This window comes from Epinephelus moara, chromosome 22 (genome assembly GCF_006386435.1).
Source record: "Epinephelus moara isolate mb chromosome 22, YSFRI_EMoa_1.0, whole genome shotgun sequence".
Taxonomy (NCBI): domain Eukaryota; kingdom Metazoa; phylum Chordata; class Actinopteri; order Perciformes; family Serranidae; genus Epinephelus; species Epinephelus moara.
Window position 1 is genome coordinate 24,566,741 of NC_065527.1, and position 16,147 is coordinate 24,582,887.

A 16,147-nucleotide genomic window follows, 5' to 3' on the forward strand; every position below is an offset into this window, starting at 1 on the left:
ACTACGTGCACATTGCGTCGAGTGTACGCAGAAGCATAAAGAAACTTTAATGATGGTCCTGAAAACATTTTAGGTGAGAAATCTTAGAGCAGAATCTTGATTCAAATTTAATCAGCACTGCTTAGTTTTACCGTTTGATCTCATTTTTTTTCAGCCTCCGTTTTTAGAATACAGGAAACAGTATGACCCCCGATACCTGTTAACAAAGTCTTGTCTTACAGCCAAACAGTGCACTAACACATGTTTTTGAAGACATTTTAGGCAAGAAATAGACAATCCAGTAGCAGAATTTTGGTTGGAGGGGGAGTTTGGTTTGAGTTTGAGAGAGAGGGGTGGTTTTCTCTTTCGATCTGCTTCTATACTATTTGTGTCCATGGTGGCAGGCATTTAAAATCAGGAAGTACAATCTGTACTTCAAGCAACAGCCTGAGAGCCAGCCAAAATCCACCACTAGACGTGAAATGTGTCATTCGGCGGAGATCTGGGTGCTTGTAAGATGGAGAGAAGTATTCCTTTAAGGTAAAAAAAAATAAGAAGACAAGTCTGCCATTCATGGATTTGTTGTGTAAGTTGCTAAACAACAAGCAAATAAACCAGTTTCAAAAAACGCAAAGCAGTCAGTACCAAAATAGTCTGGCTCACAGGATATAGACTGTGGAAGCCTGCCATCTGTTGCCTATCTCAGATGGTAACAAGCAGGCCCCCAGGAAGTGTGCCGGGCTTTGAAGCCAGTCCTCATAGTGGCCAAACCATGGAATTACAACTTCTGAGTTCCTCACGTGATGCCATGGCGCCCCATAGACTTGGCTATATGGCAGAAGTGACGTCTATAAATGGCAGAATACATTATTTTGAGCAACAAAACTCCCATGAAATGACTCGATTCACAATCAGAATTTGACCCATTCAGTCCAATAACATTTCAAAAGTCTAGAAGAGCCACAAGATTAAATCATTTCATCCCCACTCAAAACCAGAAGTTGCCGGCTCGACTGGCGGAAGTCTCTAATGCGCCTGCTCTATGGGCCCGATGATGTGGAAGCAGTGCCGATCATTAGCATAATTCCATATGCAATGTTTTTGGCTTCATGTGTTGCTGAGGAATTAAGGAGATCCCGCCTCCAAAACCGTATCCAGGTCTCTTTATACATTCATGGTAACAAGCACCCTGCATGTAGCTGTTTTCAAAATCCACGCCGCTACGTGAAACTAGTCATGCATAGCCAAACCTATTTCCACACTTTGTTTCAGCGCTATGTGTGACACAACAACAACCTCCAACCTGCATGATGTTAATTTTGGCAGGGATTTAGCCATTTTAATGCCAACTCTCTCCTCTCCACCAAAACAAGTTCCCTCCTAACTCTATTTTGTAAGGGCACCGTTGCTGCATCCTGGGCAGAGCGAAAATTGAGAAGCTAGCAAGAAATTTAAACAACCCAGAGAGGCTTTTTTCCCTTCGTGTGGAATGGTGATGGGTTCAGACAGACCTTTCTCCAGAGCTGGCACAGCACAAGATGGGTCTGGCTATGTGCACTCAGTGCCAACATTACAATGCAGCAAGCCCAAAAAGTCCCAGTTTTTTCAGTGTGGCATAATTTGGCAGGAACAGCAGTTGCAAGTAAGAGCTCATGGACACTCAGTAACACACATATGCTAAACACAGCAAAGCTGGTGACTTGCAGTGCCATCCGAATATAATCAACGTCTCTATGATACAGTCTGAGCACAGAACATTTACAAAGCTGGTAATTATAAGTGTTGTCATTTAACAATTCATAAAGGCATTTAACCTGAAGTGCGGGGGCAGCAAAGCTGCATAAGTAAAGAAGTGATAACGTATTACGGTCTGATTGGGTTGTTCCAACACTTCTTCCTGCATCAGGTTTATGGCTGGAAAAAGCAAAACAGTGTTCTCAAAACACAGTCCTCTTCCAGATGTTTGCCAGATGGTAGCATGGTAGCTATCTAATCGCACGAGCATCCATCTACAGGGAGTCACAGATCTTATGATTACTGTGTGTGCTTGTACGACAGCCAGAGAATATAGAATATGCATGAGGGTATTTTACAGACAGAAGCAGCACCTCAGGGTGCAAACACTACAATATTGGTCCTTCATATTCATTAATCGAAAGCGAGGTGCTTCCAACATTCTTTATGTTGCTAAAGTCAAATAAAATTCCCCTCATGACGCATTTATATGTTAATATAATCTTCTCGTGATCGTCATCACCAGTTGTCATGGAATTTTAGATGTTCAAGTTTCCATTTTCTTTCCCTTGGCACTTTAAAGCTACAGTTGGTAACATTATGAACTTTTTGTCATATTTGCTGAAACTGTCACCACATCACAAAATATAAGAGACAGATCATTTGCAAAAAATATCATGTTCCTATTCCTCCTCCTATTGCCTTTAATGGCATTTGTTAAAATCTACCACAGCTCGAAGAAATCAGCCAATCAGAGCTGAGGAGTCTCTAACGCAGCTGTGCTCAAACTGCCAAGCTAGGCAGCGCTAATAAAATCAGATATCAAGATTCAGTTATTTACTATCTCTTGCCTCAGATGTTTCCATAAACATATTTTAGTGCACTGTTTAGCTGTAAAATGAGAAAGCTTGCCCTGGATGGTGGCCGGTGCTTAGTTTTGTCTCAACTGTTTCCAACATGGCAGCCGGGTCACAAACTTTTTCATTTCACGGCTAAACAGTACACTAATATGTGTTTCTGATAACATGGAGGTGACAAATCGGCAATGCAGTAACAGAATTTTGATTCATATTTGATCAGTGCCTAGTTTGACTGCAGTTCACAAGCAGTGATTGCCATGATTGACAGCTGTGTTACAGACTCCTTGGCTCTGATTCGTTGTTGTCGTCCTTGTGTGGCCATTAAAAGCAATTCAAGATGGGAATATGATTTTTCACAGATCATCTGTCACATGCACTTCTGTGTGAATACGGTGACAGTTTCAGCAAATATGACAAAAGGGTATTTTTTTTTATTAAAGCTGCCAGCTACAGCTTCAATACTGCTCACATACGTCATCGTAAAAGCTGAGGGTCAAAGTGCATTCTTTTTCTTTGAAATGTGACATGGTTGAAAGCTCCAGAGCGAGTAGTAAGTGTGCTAAATGGACATTTCGGTGAGGTGTTCTTAACTGTTGTTTCTCAGGTGAAGAATTATCTTTGAACTTGATTTTCTTGAATGCTGCCTACCAGCACTGCCTCAATCATAATGGCTGAATCCATCTATTTTCTATGCCCACTCTGCAGGGTTCTCAGATCAAACATCAATGAATCAATCTCGATGGTCCAGAGTAATTTTCGAACCCTCAAAGAGCTGGACGATTTCCTTCTTGAAGAGTAGTCCATTATCCACTAGACACAGCTCAACAGCGATTCAAAGTGGACTGCAAATGTTCTCAGGAAAAAGGCATGTATGATCTTTTACTTTATATTCATTCATATTTTAAGGCACTGACACCATTTGTTTATGACTAAACCATATGTCTGACAAAACCTCTCTGGAAGATGAAGAAGATGAGCACGCTGGTTATTTTCAGACACAACCACAGATGCATGTGAAGATGATACAGCCTGTGTGCTGTGTGATGTGACAGGAACTGTTTCTGATTTCAATTGTTTGATGGAACCTGAAAAAAATTTGCCTATATTTTGTTTTTTTCTTAAGATATATTTTAAACTTAAAAAACCCTGAGCAAAATGGCAATAAGCATTGCTTGTATAAAACTTAGGTAAGAATGTCACTGTTATATAAGACATTGACATTGAAGTAACGTACACAACGTACAGATGTGTCTTTCAGACCAAATGGGCTCAGCATCTATTCAATCCATTACACTGAAATGAAAACTGAGAGGCAGGCACAAACATACAATCACATATTCACATTTACACGCACAGGCTTGCACAAGGATAAGGAGTCATCTACTTAAATGAATGAGCTGAACAATGGCCTACATCACAGACAAAATGCACACGTTGAAGCTATTAGCACTTACATAACTGTGGTGTGTTGGCCAAGTTGGCAGTTAAAACAAATCTCAGTTTGATGCTGCAGTGTAATACATCAGCCTCTGTTCAGCAAAGCTGCATGCCACACGTACATGCCAGAGAGAGATATCATTGAGCACTCACACACTGATGGCCTGTGCTCTTGAGTTTATAAATGATGGGTTTCTACACCTAGATCTTCAGATTTTCAGAACAGCAATTATAAATGCATTTTCAGTCATCTTAAAATCATGTTGGCCAGTGAGTGAAATGGAAAGGGAAGTAAAAATGTTTGTTTTTAGTTTAAATGGTTTATTACCTGCTTAGACAATGAACTGAGCCTCTAACCCAAACAACGAACCAATCATAGCATAGCAATTGCTAATCGTCAATCGGGCTTTGGATTCTCCACGGTGCATATATGGGCTGTAGTAAAAGATAGATGGCTTTTTTTCTGCATAGTTTTTCCTTATCATACTCTTAGTATCAGTAGTAATCCTGTCTACACTGCAATACAAGAACAATGCCATTTTTTATTCAATTTACATGGATCATAAACTGGTGAGGATGCTACTTTTAGCCTCAATATTATGCCTGTGGCTATTAAGACCCCTTTTACGTGATTCTCCTCAGTTGGAAACATTTGAATGTCAGCCGAAGGCAGCACTTTCAACAAGCTGATAGAGTTAAAATTAGCTTAATAAGTTAGCTGTGCTAATAAAACCTACTAGCAACAGTTGTAATTTCAGCCCGGAAAATCGAAGGTCATTGACTAGAAATAAACAGCCTGCTTTTTATGTAAAAATTAGCCTACGAAGAATTTCAGGTACAGCATTTGCCAGGGGTTACGTCTCAATACACAACACAGTCAGTATGTTTACAGGCACACAGTAGTCGAGCTAAACTCATAGCTCAGCTTATCAGTCAAGTCGGACTTTTCGTCTTGTCTGAGTATACATGCAGAAGAGAAAATCGAATTTATGACCAAGAACGTCTGACTCCGCCGGTTCTTGTTCAGAAACTTTTTTAGATAAATCTGCACTTCGCGTTTTTCTGCCATCCATAAATATCAAAATGTTTAGCTCCTTTAGCTGTTGGAGCATGGATGTAGTTTCCTCGTCCGTCCAGAAGTGCGTCTTCTGCTTCTCGGTTGTTTTTATGCTGCTACGTCATCTCCTTCTTCTTCCGGGTGAAAGTCTGTGAAAGAAAAAGTGGTGCATGCGCAGAACGCCGAGTCTGACTCCAGTCGGACTAAGTGGATACATGCAGCAATAGTTTGATTTATTGGATTATTGAATTATCTAGGTGTGTTAGTCGAGCTACGGATAGTCCAATTTCAGTCGGATTAAGCTGTTTACATGCATTTAAAAGTCCGGTTTCAGTCGGACTAAGCCAATAATTCGATTTTCTCAAGCTCTCTAAACGTACTGAGTGTAGCCACATAATGCACAACTAGCTTACTAAATATGTTCTGTGGATATCAAGAGTTCACACTCGACACTGCACTTCCTTGGGTCCTCAGCAACACATCTGCCAAGTGCGAAATCACTCGGATGAAAGCCTCAGCTAATCAAAGGACAGACAGACAGACAGACAGACAGACAGAGACTACTTCCATTTTAATTGGATGTTGTGCCAACAACTTGTATTGTAAAGTTTAGCTTTGTGCTGATGCTGCCTGTGGCCATGCCTGTGCTTCTGGAAAAATAAATAAGAGTGAAATCTCTCACTTTGTAGGCTTTACAGACATTTAGTGCGAACTCCTTGTTTCCAACTGCCTAATGAAAGATGACAGCGCTGGACACACCACAAAAAGTACACTAAAAGAAGTTCAAGGACGACCCATTGGCAGCCAACCTTTGACTGTTAGCGTGGTTTATCAGAGCCCAGAGAAGCACAGACACATTGATCAAACACGCTCACGCCAACTTCTTGTGAATATTGTCCAATATGCTCCCTGCTAAAGACACAAGGTTACTGATATCCAACCTCCAGCTGTTTCTTCTGTTCTGTTGCTGAGAGAAGGAGGGCGTCTTCCCACTGTAAATCACCTGGCCTTGGTCCGCTGTAAACCTCTGTGAAATTGGGACTCATCCAAAGCCTAACTTTTGGTCTCGCCTTTAATCAAAGTGCCAGATGAAAATATGGGAGAGGAGGGGAGGGGTGAGAAAAACCAACAGTTAATAAAAAAAGATGAAAGAAGAGAGAGTGAACTGAGTACAGAGGAGAGTGAGGAAAAGAACAGCAGTGAAGTTTAGAATTTATCTCCCACCAGTCAGGACTGAATGTCTGAGCTGAGATCACTGTACACAGAGGCACAGATGACACAGAGGAGGTGAGAGAGAGACTATTATGTTGTAAATGATTTAACCAGGTTATAAAGGCAATGATTAAAATAATAGAGTAGCTTGTAATTGTCAGATTTCAAATATCAAATCGTATCTTACTTATACTGTAAACTGTGGGCTCAAACATTAATTGGGCAGTGGTGGAAGTATTCAGAGCCGACATTAAGTAAAAGTAGTAACACCTTACTTTAAAGGTAGGGTCTGGAGGATTTTCCAGTTGCTGTTTGTAAACACACATTCAAATTTGGCCCCTCCTGTCAGGCTCAACTCTCCCGGGTGTACGGAGCCCGGAGGTACGGAAGAAGGCTTCACAGAAGAGGTTCAGGCAAGGCTCGCGCTGGTGCACGCTCGGACACGCTCGGGCCTGGCACCTGCGCTCTCTCATTGGCTGGGGAAATCTCCGCCCAGAAGCGGTCCGAGCTCACAAAAACATCAAAATACAGTTAAAGTGCAGGAGCTCTGCAAATAGAGTCACCACCACACATGAGTAGAAGCCCATAGGTGATGATTAAGCAAGATTTCATTTGTATATGTCTATATTTTGTTTTGTTTAAAAATACTTTAATCCTGCACCTCGTCTTACTGAAGTAGAAGTATTGAAATAATGTCTGTAAAATGTACTTAAAGTATCCAAAGTTTAACTACTCATTATGCAGGATAAACTCCCTCTTTGATTGAGTCCTAAAAACCCAGCCCGTTCTCACACCCAACTCCTCAAATATTGCTGCTCTGTCAGCGGACCTCGGTTTCAGACACTGACGCACAGAGGCACCCTTTAGCCCCATTTCCACTGGGCACTACGGTACAGTACAGTTCAGTTCAGTACACTTTTTTTCCGTTTCCACTGCGAAAAGTTGTGGATAGTACCAATGGAACTGTTCCATATACTGTTAGCATTTTTGATACACCTAGCACACAGATCTGGTACAAAAAGTAGTAGTAGTTGGAGAATAAATAACTTCATTCACTGCATATATTGAACTGCATATATGCTAATGCTCGCTCGGAGAAAAAAAAAAGGGTTGCGTCGCAGCACTAAACCCCTGAGCTTGCCTGAGAAGGACTACATGGAGAGAGACTCTCACTGCAGCCTGTTTTATTTTGTTCAGAAAACGTCGGCATGCAGCCTTGTTCTGTGGACGATAGATAAGGTGCAGACTTCCATCTGTGTCACTGTATTTCCTAATTACTGGTGACACAGACTTCCATCTGTGTCACCAGTAATTAGGAAATACAGTGAGTGCTGGATGGAGCAGTGAGTGACAACAACCTCACCCACATTTAAGGGTATGGTTTGCGGTGGAAATGCTAGGGTCTAGGTACCATGTCTGAAGGGTACTTTTGGTTCCAAAGGTACCATACCGAAAGTGTTTGGTGGACACGGGGCTTTTGTGGTGGTATGAGATGCAACAGATGGTGGCTGTTTCTGATGCAGCAGACAACAATCGTAATATAAAGAATGAGAAAGTCCATATGTGCTCTTTTAGTGCATTCTAATTGTTCTGTAGACTACTACTACTGAAAACCTTCCAAAACCCTCTCCGGTGAATAAGGAGTCAGAGCTGTTCTAATAAACCAGTTGTTCCTGTTCTATTCATTGGCCCTAATATTTTTATCCCATCATACAACAGAATGAAACATGTCATCAGTCACAGAACTCTGATTTAAAACAGGTTATGCAAATTGTGGTTATTGGGAAAGTCCCGTTACTATGGGCTATGTAAACACCTTACTCAAACTAACACCTCAATCTGGATAAGGTCCAGTCTCCATCAACACATACTGAGAAAAATGTGCAAGTAAGGAAATCATGCGTTTGTAAGAAGGATCTGAGGGCCACAAAACGTGGGGTTTGAACACAAGAGGACTGGGTTTAGCTTTCAGTGTGCAGTGTGCAGAACATCGATTGTGCAGAGATTGTGTCAGAGAGAGTGTGTCAATGTTTGCCTGTGTGACAGACAAGGAGAATGAGTAAGAGTGAGAGAAACACAAGAGCTAGAGAGCATTTGGGGGACAGCTGGTTTGTGCTCAGCAAACAGGCAAATTCTGAGAAGACCTTGTAAGTGTCAAGACCTTTTCTTAGAAAGATTCTCACTGCATTTCATTCTGTGTGTGTGTGAGTGTGTGTGTGCGGTGTCTCCTTATCTACCTTTAATATCAGACATGCAACTTTATCTCCATTACATTTGACAATACAAGTTCTCAGAAATTTCTTTATCTCTTGTCTTTTTGTTTCCTCTCACTGAACCCCCCTCCTCCTCCTCGCTTTGCCACGGTCTGCTCTGAGTTCGAGCTTGCCTGAACAGCTTGGCAAGTATCGCTGTAATACATTCCATCTACCAACAGCCCTGCAAACTCACATTTCAAGGATTTCCAAGCTGATTAATCCCTGACAAATTGTCAAAATTCAAACTTAATGTGAGGCAGGCATGGCTTTTGCTCAAATCTTGTCGGGTCATGCGGTAGACTCAAATTAGGGTTATTATACATCTTGTAGCACAAGCCTCAGTGTGAGGGAATCCAAAGGTGTGTGAAATGTGGAGCAAATTCTTTTACATCCACTGAGAGTAAATTGAAAAGAAAAAGTGAAGTATCTGCCGGTGCTGCAGCAGGTGAGGGAGGGGAAAGACAGTTTAGATGGAAGGACATGAAGTGCTACCTTTCATGATTGCACATGTGACCACAGCAGGTCAGGCTGTTCTCATGCACCCTTCATACATATAGCTATGAAAAGTAATGCGTCATAGTGTGTAAATAACCCATGTAATCATGAGCCAGTAATTCATGTATAACCCCTGTAATCAGGAAGGCTATGATCACATGAACAATGTGCTAACGGTAGTAAAAAAGGAAATAGCATCAAGAAGAAAGTTCGTGTAAGGAGGCACGCCACACAGGCCTTTCCCTGAGGAGGAAGGTGTTCTGACCCATGTGAATCCAAGGGAACTCTGAGTTGTTTTTAAGGTACATTGTCACCATGTTTCTTTTCCTAAACCTAACCTATACGTAACTTTACCACACCTCAGCTACATGACTCAGTGTTAAGTACATATTGTAACAACACCAAACCATGATTCTTTTTCTAAACAAAACCTATGTGACTTTATGTTAAGTATGTTACGTTAAGTAGGGTGACCATATTTTGATTTCCAAAAAAGAGGACACTCGGCCCGGCCACGAGATAGCCTACTTAAATGATACTCGCAGTTTACTCAAAGATGCCTTATAATTTTAATATGTTTAAAGTTTATATGTATAGATAGAAAATTCAGTTATATTACAAAATAATATCTCTCAAAGACAGAAATTCAGATAGGCCTCTATAGGGGACACATACACACACTAGAGTGTGGCTACCTTATCCAAGCCCGACGGGTCCCGACGGTAGGCCTATCCGACGGGTCGGGCTGGGTTCGGTCAAAAATGTATAAATTGTATTCGGGCTCGGGTCAGATTCGGTCAGCTTTCAGTGAAAATGTAGTGTAAAAACAAATAAAATTCTATTGTCTGTCCTGTTTATTGCTTGGGAACTGTTATTTACGTGACAACACCTGTACAGAACACACACACACACACACATTGGCTGTTTGTTTCTACCTCTCCCCTTGCTGGAAGCCTCGGACATTCCGTCGCCCGCCTCCGCCTTGATTAAAAGCTGAAAATAAAATAAAAGAGGAAGATAGGTTTTTCCTATTTTATCTTATTTTGTTATATTTCTCCCTCTCCCCTCGCTGGAAGCCTCAGACCTCCCGCCGCCCGCTCCCATCTCAAACACGGAGGTCTCCCTCTCCGCGGAGCACCCACGGCGCACGCCCGGCCTGTTAAATAGCTTGTAACCATAACAACTGTGTGACACAAACTCAGTGCTTTAGGAAAACCGGACATTATCATCAGTTTATAAACACCCCCCGGACGCCCCGGACAGGACGTGAAAAGTGGACATGTCTGGGCAAAAGAGGACGTTTGGTCAGCCTAATGTTAAGTACGTAACGTGACAATGCCCAACCGTGATTCTTTTCTAAACCAAACCTATGTAACTTCACTTTCCCTACCTAAGTAACTTTACGTTAAGTACCTGATGTGACAACACCCCACGATGATCCATCCATCCATCCATTTTCATCCGTTTATCTGGGGCTGGGTCGTGGGGGCAGTAGGCCGAGCAAAGCACTCCAGACATCCCTCTCCCTGGCAACGCTTTCCAGCTCCTCCTGAGGGACCCCAAGGTGTTTCCAGGCCAGATGAGATATGTAATCCCTCCAGCATATTCTGGGTCTGCCCCGGGGCCTCCTACCTGTGGGATGTGCCCGGGACACGTCCAGCAGGAGGCGCCCAGGAGGCATCCTGATCAGATGCCCGAACCACCTCAATGACCCCTTTCGACTCTAACCCCCAGTTTCCACATACTTCGCAGCGCAGCGCAGCGCAGCGCAGCGCAGCGCACTATGTAGCAAATACGCTCCTATTCTAGTGAATAGCTGCATTTCCACAGCGAGCGGCACGCAGCGTCTCTGGAGCATCCCAGAAGCTGCACGCTGCTCTGCTTCGTCTGAGATATGCGCAAGGTCTATTTTTCAGCGACTATGCTTCCATTTCACGTCAAGCCACGTAGCTCAGATCGCACCAAACAGGAAACAGAACGCACACAGCATCCGGTAAATTTAAAAAAAAATACAACACAATGCTTGGACTATGGATTGTAAACTCTCAGTTTTTTTAAATCATGAAGTAATGTTGATGTGAAGAGCAAGGCGATCTCAAGTTGAACTTGTTTTCTCTCTTTCTCCTTCTGAATGAACTACTGTTTTGGTCTGGCTCACACTTTCTCAATTGCTTTTTATCGTGTGATCTCGCAGTTCCCACGTGAGATTGCGGCTCCTCTACACTGCGCGACGCTCCAGAAATGCATCCAGTAGGCGAGGGTACACAACGTTGGTCGCTCTGGATCAACGTCGCTGCGCTGCGCACCGCTGACGGAGTATATGGCAATTGCGTCTACGGAGCAGTGGCTCTACTCCGAGCTCCCTCCGGATGTCCGAGCTCCTCACCCTATCTCTAAGGCTGAGCCCAGCCACTCCTACGATGGTTGTTTTCCTAAACCCAACCTACGTAACTTTACGTTAAGTATGATACATTAAGTATGTAACTTAACTTTAAGTACGTAATGTGACAACAACTCACGATGATTCTTTTGCTAAATCTAACTTGTATAACTTCATGTTAAGAAGGTAACATAAATCGTGGGGCACTAATTCGTTAGATATCAAATGAACCATTGTAAATGCATTTTCGTCACATATACAAACCGTGGTAAGAGGATACGTTGAGCAGGTACAGGAGGAAAGAAAGGGAAACAGAAGGTAACAGACAACAAGAGGAAGAACTGTATCATTGTTTGAAAGTCCACAGTGTGTGAGTGTGTATACCTAATGGGGGATTCCACTGGGGAAATTAATTTGAGACTCTGCTCGCATTAAATGACAAAAAAACCAAACAAAAACATATTACCACTGACTGATGGTGGACTAATAAAGTTCAGAGCTGCACCGAAAGGGATGAGAGTTAAATAACTTAGAGTATTTAGTGTAATGACCCTGAAGTCTAAATTAAACTCTGTGTCATCCACAGGAAAACAAACAAAAAGTTTATGAAGGTAAAATTGTGAAAATGAAATGTAAACTGAGCTTAAATGATCCAGTAACAAGATCAGTGTTTGGTATTATTAAAACAAATGTTACCAGACTTAAATAACACAGATTTCACTATAAAAACAGCAGGCCTGTGCAGTCATCGTCGTGCCATTATTTCTGCCAAAAGCCAAATTCCACTTCACCAGCTGGGGCATTTAGAGTCCAAAAGAGAGTCGATAAGGAATTTTCACAAAGCCAGTAACTTTTAAATAGCAGATAATGGACTTTTTAACAGTCCAATTTTATAGAGGTTCTTTATATCTGACATTGCTTTTTCTCAACCTTAGTAACCCCAATAAAGAGACAATCTGCAATTTGGAGGCATAAGAGCAGTTTTCAAAGACACGCATGTCAGAGAGTTTTAAAGGATCGTAACATTCATAGTTATGAATGTTAATGTGCAACCCAGTGACACTGGCTGTCATTTTAAGTGTCAACTAATGGCAGGAAAGTAAAACAAGAGTAAAGCCCTATTCACATGGACTATTACCAGGGGACCTCGTGTGATTTAGAAATTACACCCCCCGCGTCTGTGTTTCATGAGGAGCGTTCAATCTGAATAAGTGGAGTCTATACTTTGCTCAAATTTACGGACATTATCCCCAGACGTGATGCGCACAGTTATTGTTAACTCCACTCTACACAGCACAGAAACATTACACAGATCCACTCAAGGAGAGGTTGTCACCATGTGTTTGTCACCTCCTTTTTTTTTCTTTAAATGTGAGTTAAACAAACACAGCTTAAGCTGATGGAAATGTCACTACTTTTGCAACATAAATAACAGACAAATTAAATGATGACGTGATGATGTTGCTAGATGAAAATTTTAGGAATCACTAAAATTTTTACAATTCATCCTGAGGACAACCTAAATGTCTGGATCAACCAAGCCGAAAAGAGGCAGAAGAGAAGCACGGAGAAAACAAACAACAACAACAAACAAGGTCTCCATAATATTAGTCCCATGCTCTGTGGTTTACTTATGTGGTGAATAAATGAATCTGCTTTTACATCTGGAACCTCCCGTCTGCAACGGACTTGTGACGCATCCTTGTTGAGGACTTGGCTCAGATTCCGGTGTTACTCTCTTATTCGAAGCCTCCTTAAGGAATCTGATCCCGTTAGATTCAGCGGTGGGAACCCTGGACCTTCCGCATGTGCTCTAACCACTACACTAGGGAGGCCCTGGTTTACTTGTGTGGTGCTTTGTGCTTAATGCAAAATTAGCTTGCTAACATGCTCACAATGACAAAGCCCCCCCCACAATCTTAGTTTAGGGTATTATCGTGCTAACATGTTACACAAACATGTATATCCAAAGCTGATGCAGATGTCACTAGTTCATCATAAATAACAGACAAATTCAATGTTGATCTGATGGTTGTGCCAGATGAAAAGTTTAGGGATTACTAAAGTTTGTATAGTTCATCCTGAGCAAAACATGAATGTCTATCCATCAGTTTTCAACACATGTCACCGAAAACTACAAATGTCAGCCTCATGGTGCTACCTCAGGAATAGACAGGGAATCATTGGGTTTGTTAGGATTCATCTTCTGGAGACCATAAATGTCTTTGCATTATTTAATGGTAATCCATCCAATGAATGAGTTTAACATTGTTGCTAATTACTTTAGTTTGCAGCAAAAGCAATGTGTTACTTTGCATTTGTTCCTCAGCCCAGCCATCCATTGCACCTATTGCATTGCCTGATATTGTTGTCAGCTGCACTACACTCTGTTTCCATCTTCTGTCTGACATTGCATCCGCTCTAACTGGCTTCTGTGGGGGAGGGGAAATCGATTTTCCCTCGCCAATCACTAGAGACCTACTCTAACGTCATTGTAGGTCCACACTGACAGCCATGACAACAAACTTGTTTTGTCTGGGGTTTAAGAGTGGAGCGGAGCAAAGTAAAAACAACCTGTGATGTCGGGCAATATTGAGAAGATATACAACAGCCTTGAAAGCAGCCTGCCTCTTGTCGATAGCGCTCATCATTGTAATTACTCTTCATTGGTTCCAGTGCACCACTTGACAACAGCTTGACAACAGTGTTAGTCTCATTGGATCAACCTTGAAACCACTGTTACATGTCACGATGCTGGATGAATCAGTCAACTTGGTGAAGTAGATGGATTTAAAGGTCTGGACCAAGACAACCTATTATATTTAACAAGTGTAGAAACAGACAACAGAATGCAGCGAGCTAGCTTAGCGTTGGTGACTACACATCGCTCTCAAGAAGCCAAGCAGACCTCAGCTGCACCCAGATTCACTCCCTCCAACTCAGAACAAAACTAGGTAACTCCCATGTAGACCTATCAGTGGTGTTAGCGAGCCAACTACTAATACGCACCATGTGAACAGACTCTCCCCTGAAGACAGAGAGACCATCGTGATATTTAAAAAGACTAAACATTGCCTGGGCTTTGGCGCCCACAGTAGTCTACATATTTCCAGTTATAAGATGAAAAACACACTTCTGCATTTCTGGAGCAAATAAATATTTTTGGACCTGGTCAGACGCCAGGTGCAACATCACCCTGCTGTGTCTCACAGTAAGTAAACTAAAAGTAAACTTCAAGAATCAAGGTTTTGCCACCTAATGGTTAAGCAGGTACAACCTGACCTACATGCAGTAAATAGAGCGGTTCTGTGCATCAGCAATTAATCAAAGTGAGTCCTAACAAAGTGCCGCTGTCCTGGGTACTTAGATAAGGGAAGGCACAAGCAATTATGATAGGCGCTGTTTGCATCATGCCAGCCGTATATTCCCACTGAGGATTTTTGTGAGGTGAGAGGGTGTTCACTTTTCTCTGTGCATTACAGCTCAATGGGAAGATAAAGAGACAAATAATGCTTCGTCTCTATCTGCCTGCCTGTCTGTTTTGATATGGTATCTATACGCCAGTCGATCCGTCTACCACACCTGTCTGTCAGTCAGCTTACCCACCTGCTCCTTCAGCTTCAACAGATACTTCAGCACCTGAAACGACTTCATTTCTTCCATAATGTCAACGCAACACTGTTATGGGCTGTTTGCTGTGTTATTATTTCACAATGCTGTTTTCTTTTTTTGAGGCTTAATATGCAATGGTGCATTTGCACAAGTGTTGTCACAATGCATGAGGGTTATTCAAAGTGAATGCGTGGGCGGGCGTGTGAAAAATGAATGCCATTTTGAATGCATGAATGCCATTGTGTGTGGAGTGTGTATCATCAAGAGGGGAAGGCCTGAAATGTTGATCTAACCTTGTGCCCCAGCTGTTTTCATTCTGTATTCAGTAGAGTTTAATATTGAGGGACTCTGAGCTGTCAAAACATATCAAAGCGATAACGCATATTGCGGTACAATGTGCTCGGCTGCCTGGTGAGGCACATTTTTCTATGTTGAGGGACATGTTGGTGGTAATATCTCTCACACTGGATGAATGGCTAGAAGGACCAGAGGTCTGTTCCTATCTGAGTGAACACATGGTCACTTTGTGTTTTCTTGTCTTGTTTTCCCCCCTCCTCTTCTTCTTCTCAATCATGTACAGCTTCTCAGTTTTCACACAGTAGGGAAACTGTGAGGCATTTTGCATCAGTGCTAAACTTAAAAGAATGCCCTAACAACTTAGTATTGCACTCCTACAGTCTAGCATTATCGGGCTGATGATAGACAGATTTTTTTTAAGATCAAAATCTGTCTTTTGAATTCCTTGTATTCTTCTTCTTGTCAGAACCTGGCAGCTGCATTACCCACAATGCAACTCAACTACCAACATTCAGATTTGGGTGTGCTCTGTTTATGGATGTATTATCAGATCTGGATACCGGACCCCAAGATGATGCTTGTTCAGTCCAATGAGAATTCCTTGCCTGGCCCACAGAATATACACAGCGATGTTTCTCCTGATGGCCCCACCTTCAAGCTGTAATAAGCAAAAAGAGCTGCGCACTTAACATCAGTCCAAAAACTTCTTAATTCTGGTGCGGTAGTCAGAGATGAAAGTCAAAAAGCGGAAAAGGACTCGCACACAGAAAACAAATGTAGACTGAGAGTCTTAATGAAAGATCATTTTACTGGGGATCTTCACAGACAA

General features: G+C 42.1%; 1 long non-coding RNA gene across 1 annotated transcript in view; it reads right to left on the reverse strand.

Annotated features, from left to right (window-relative positions):
* LOC126384211 (uncharacterized) overlaps positions 1-16,147 on the reverse strand; it is a 56,366-nt gene that overhangs the window by 17,988 nt on the left and 22,231 nt on the right. The window lies entirely within an intron of this gene.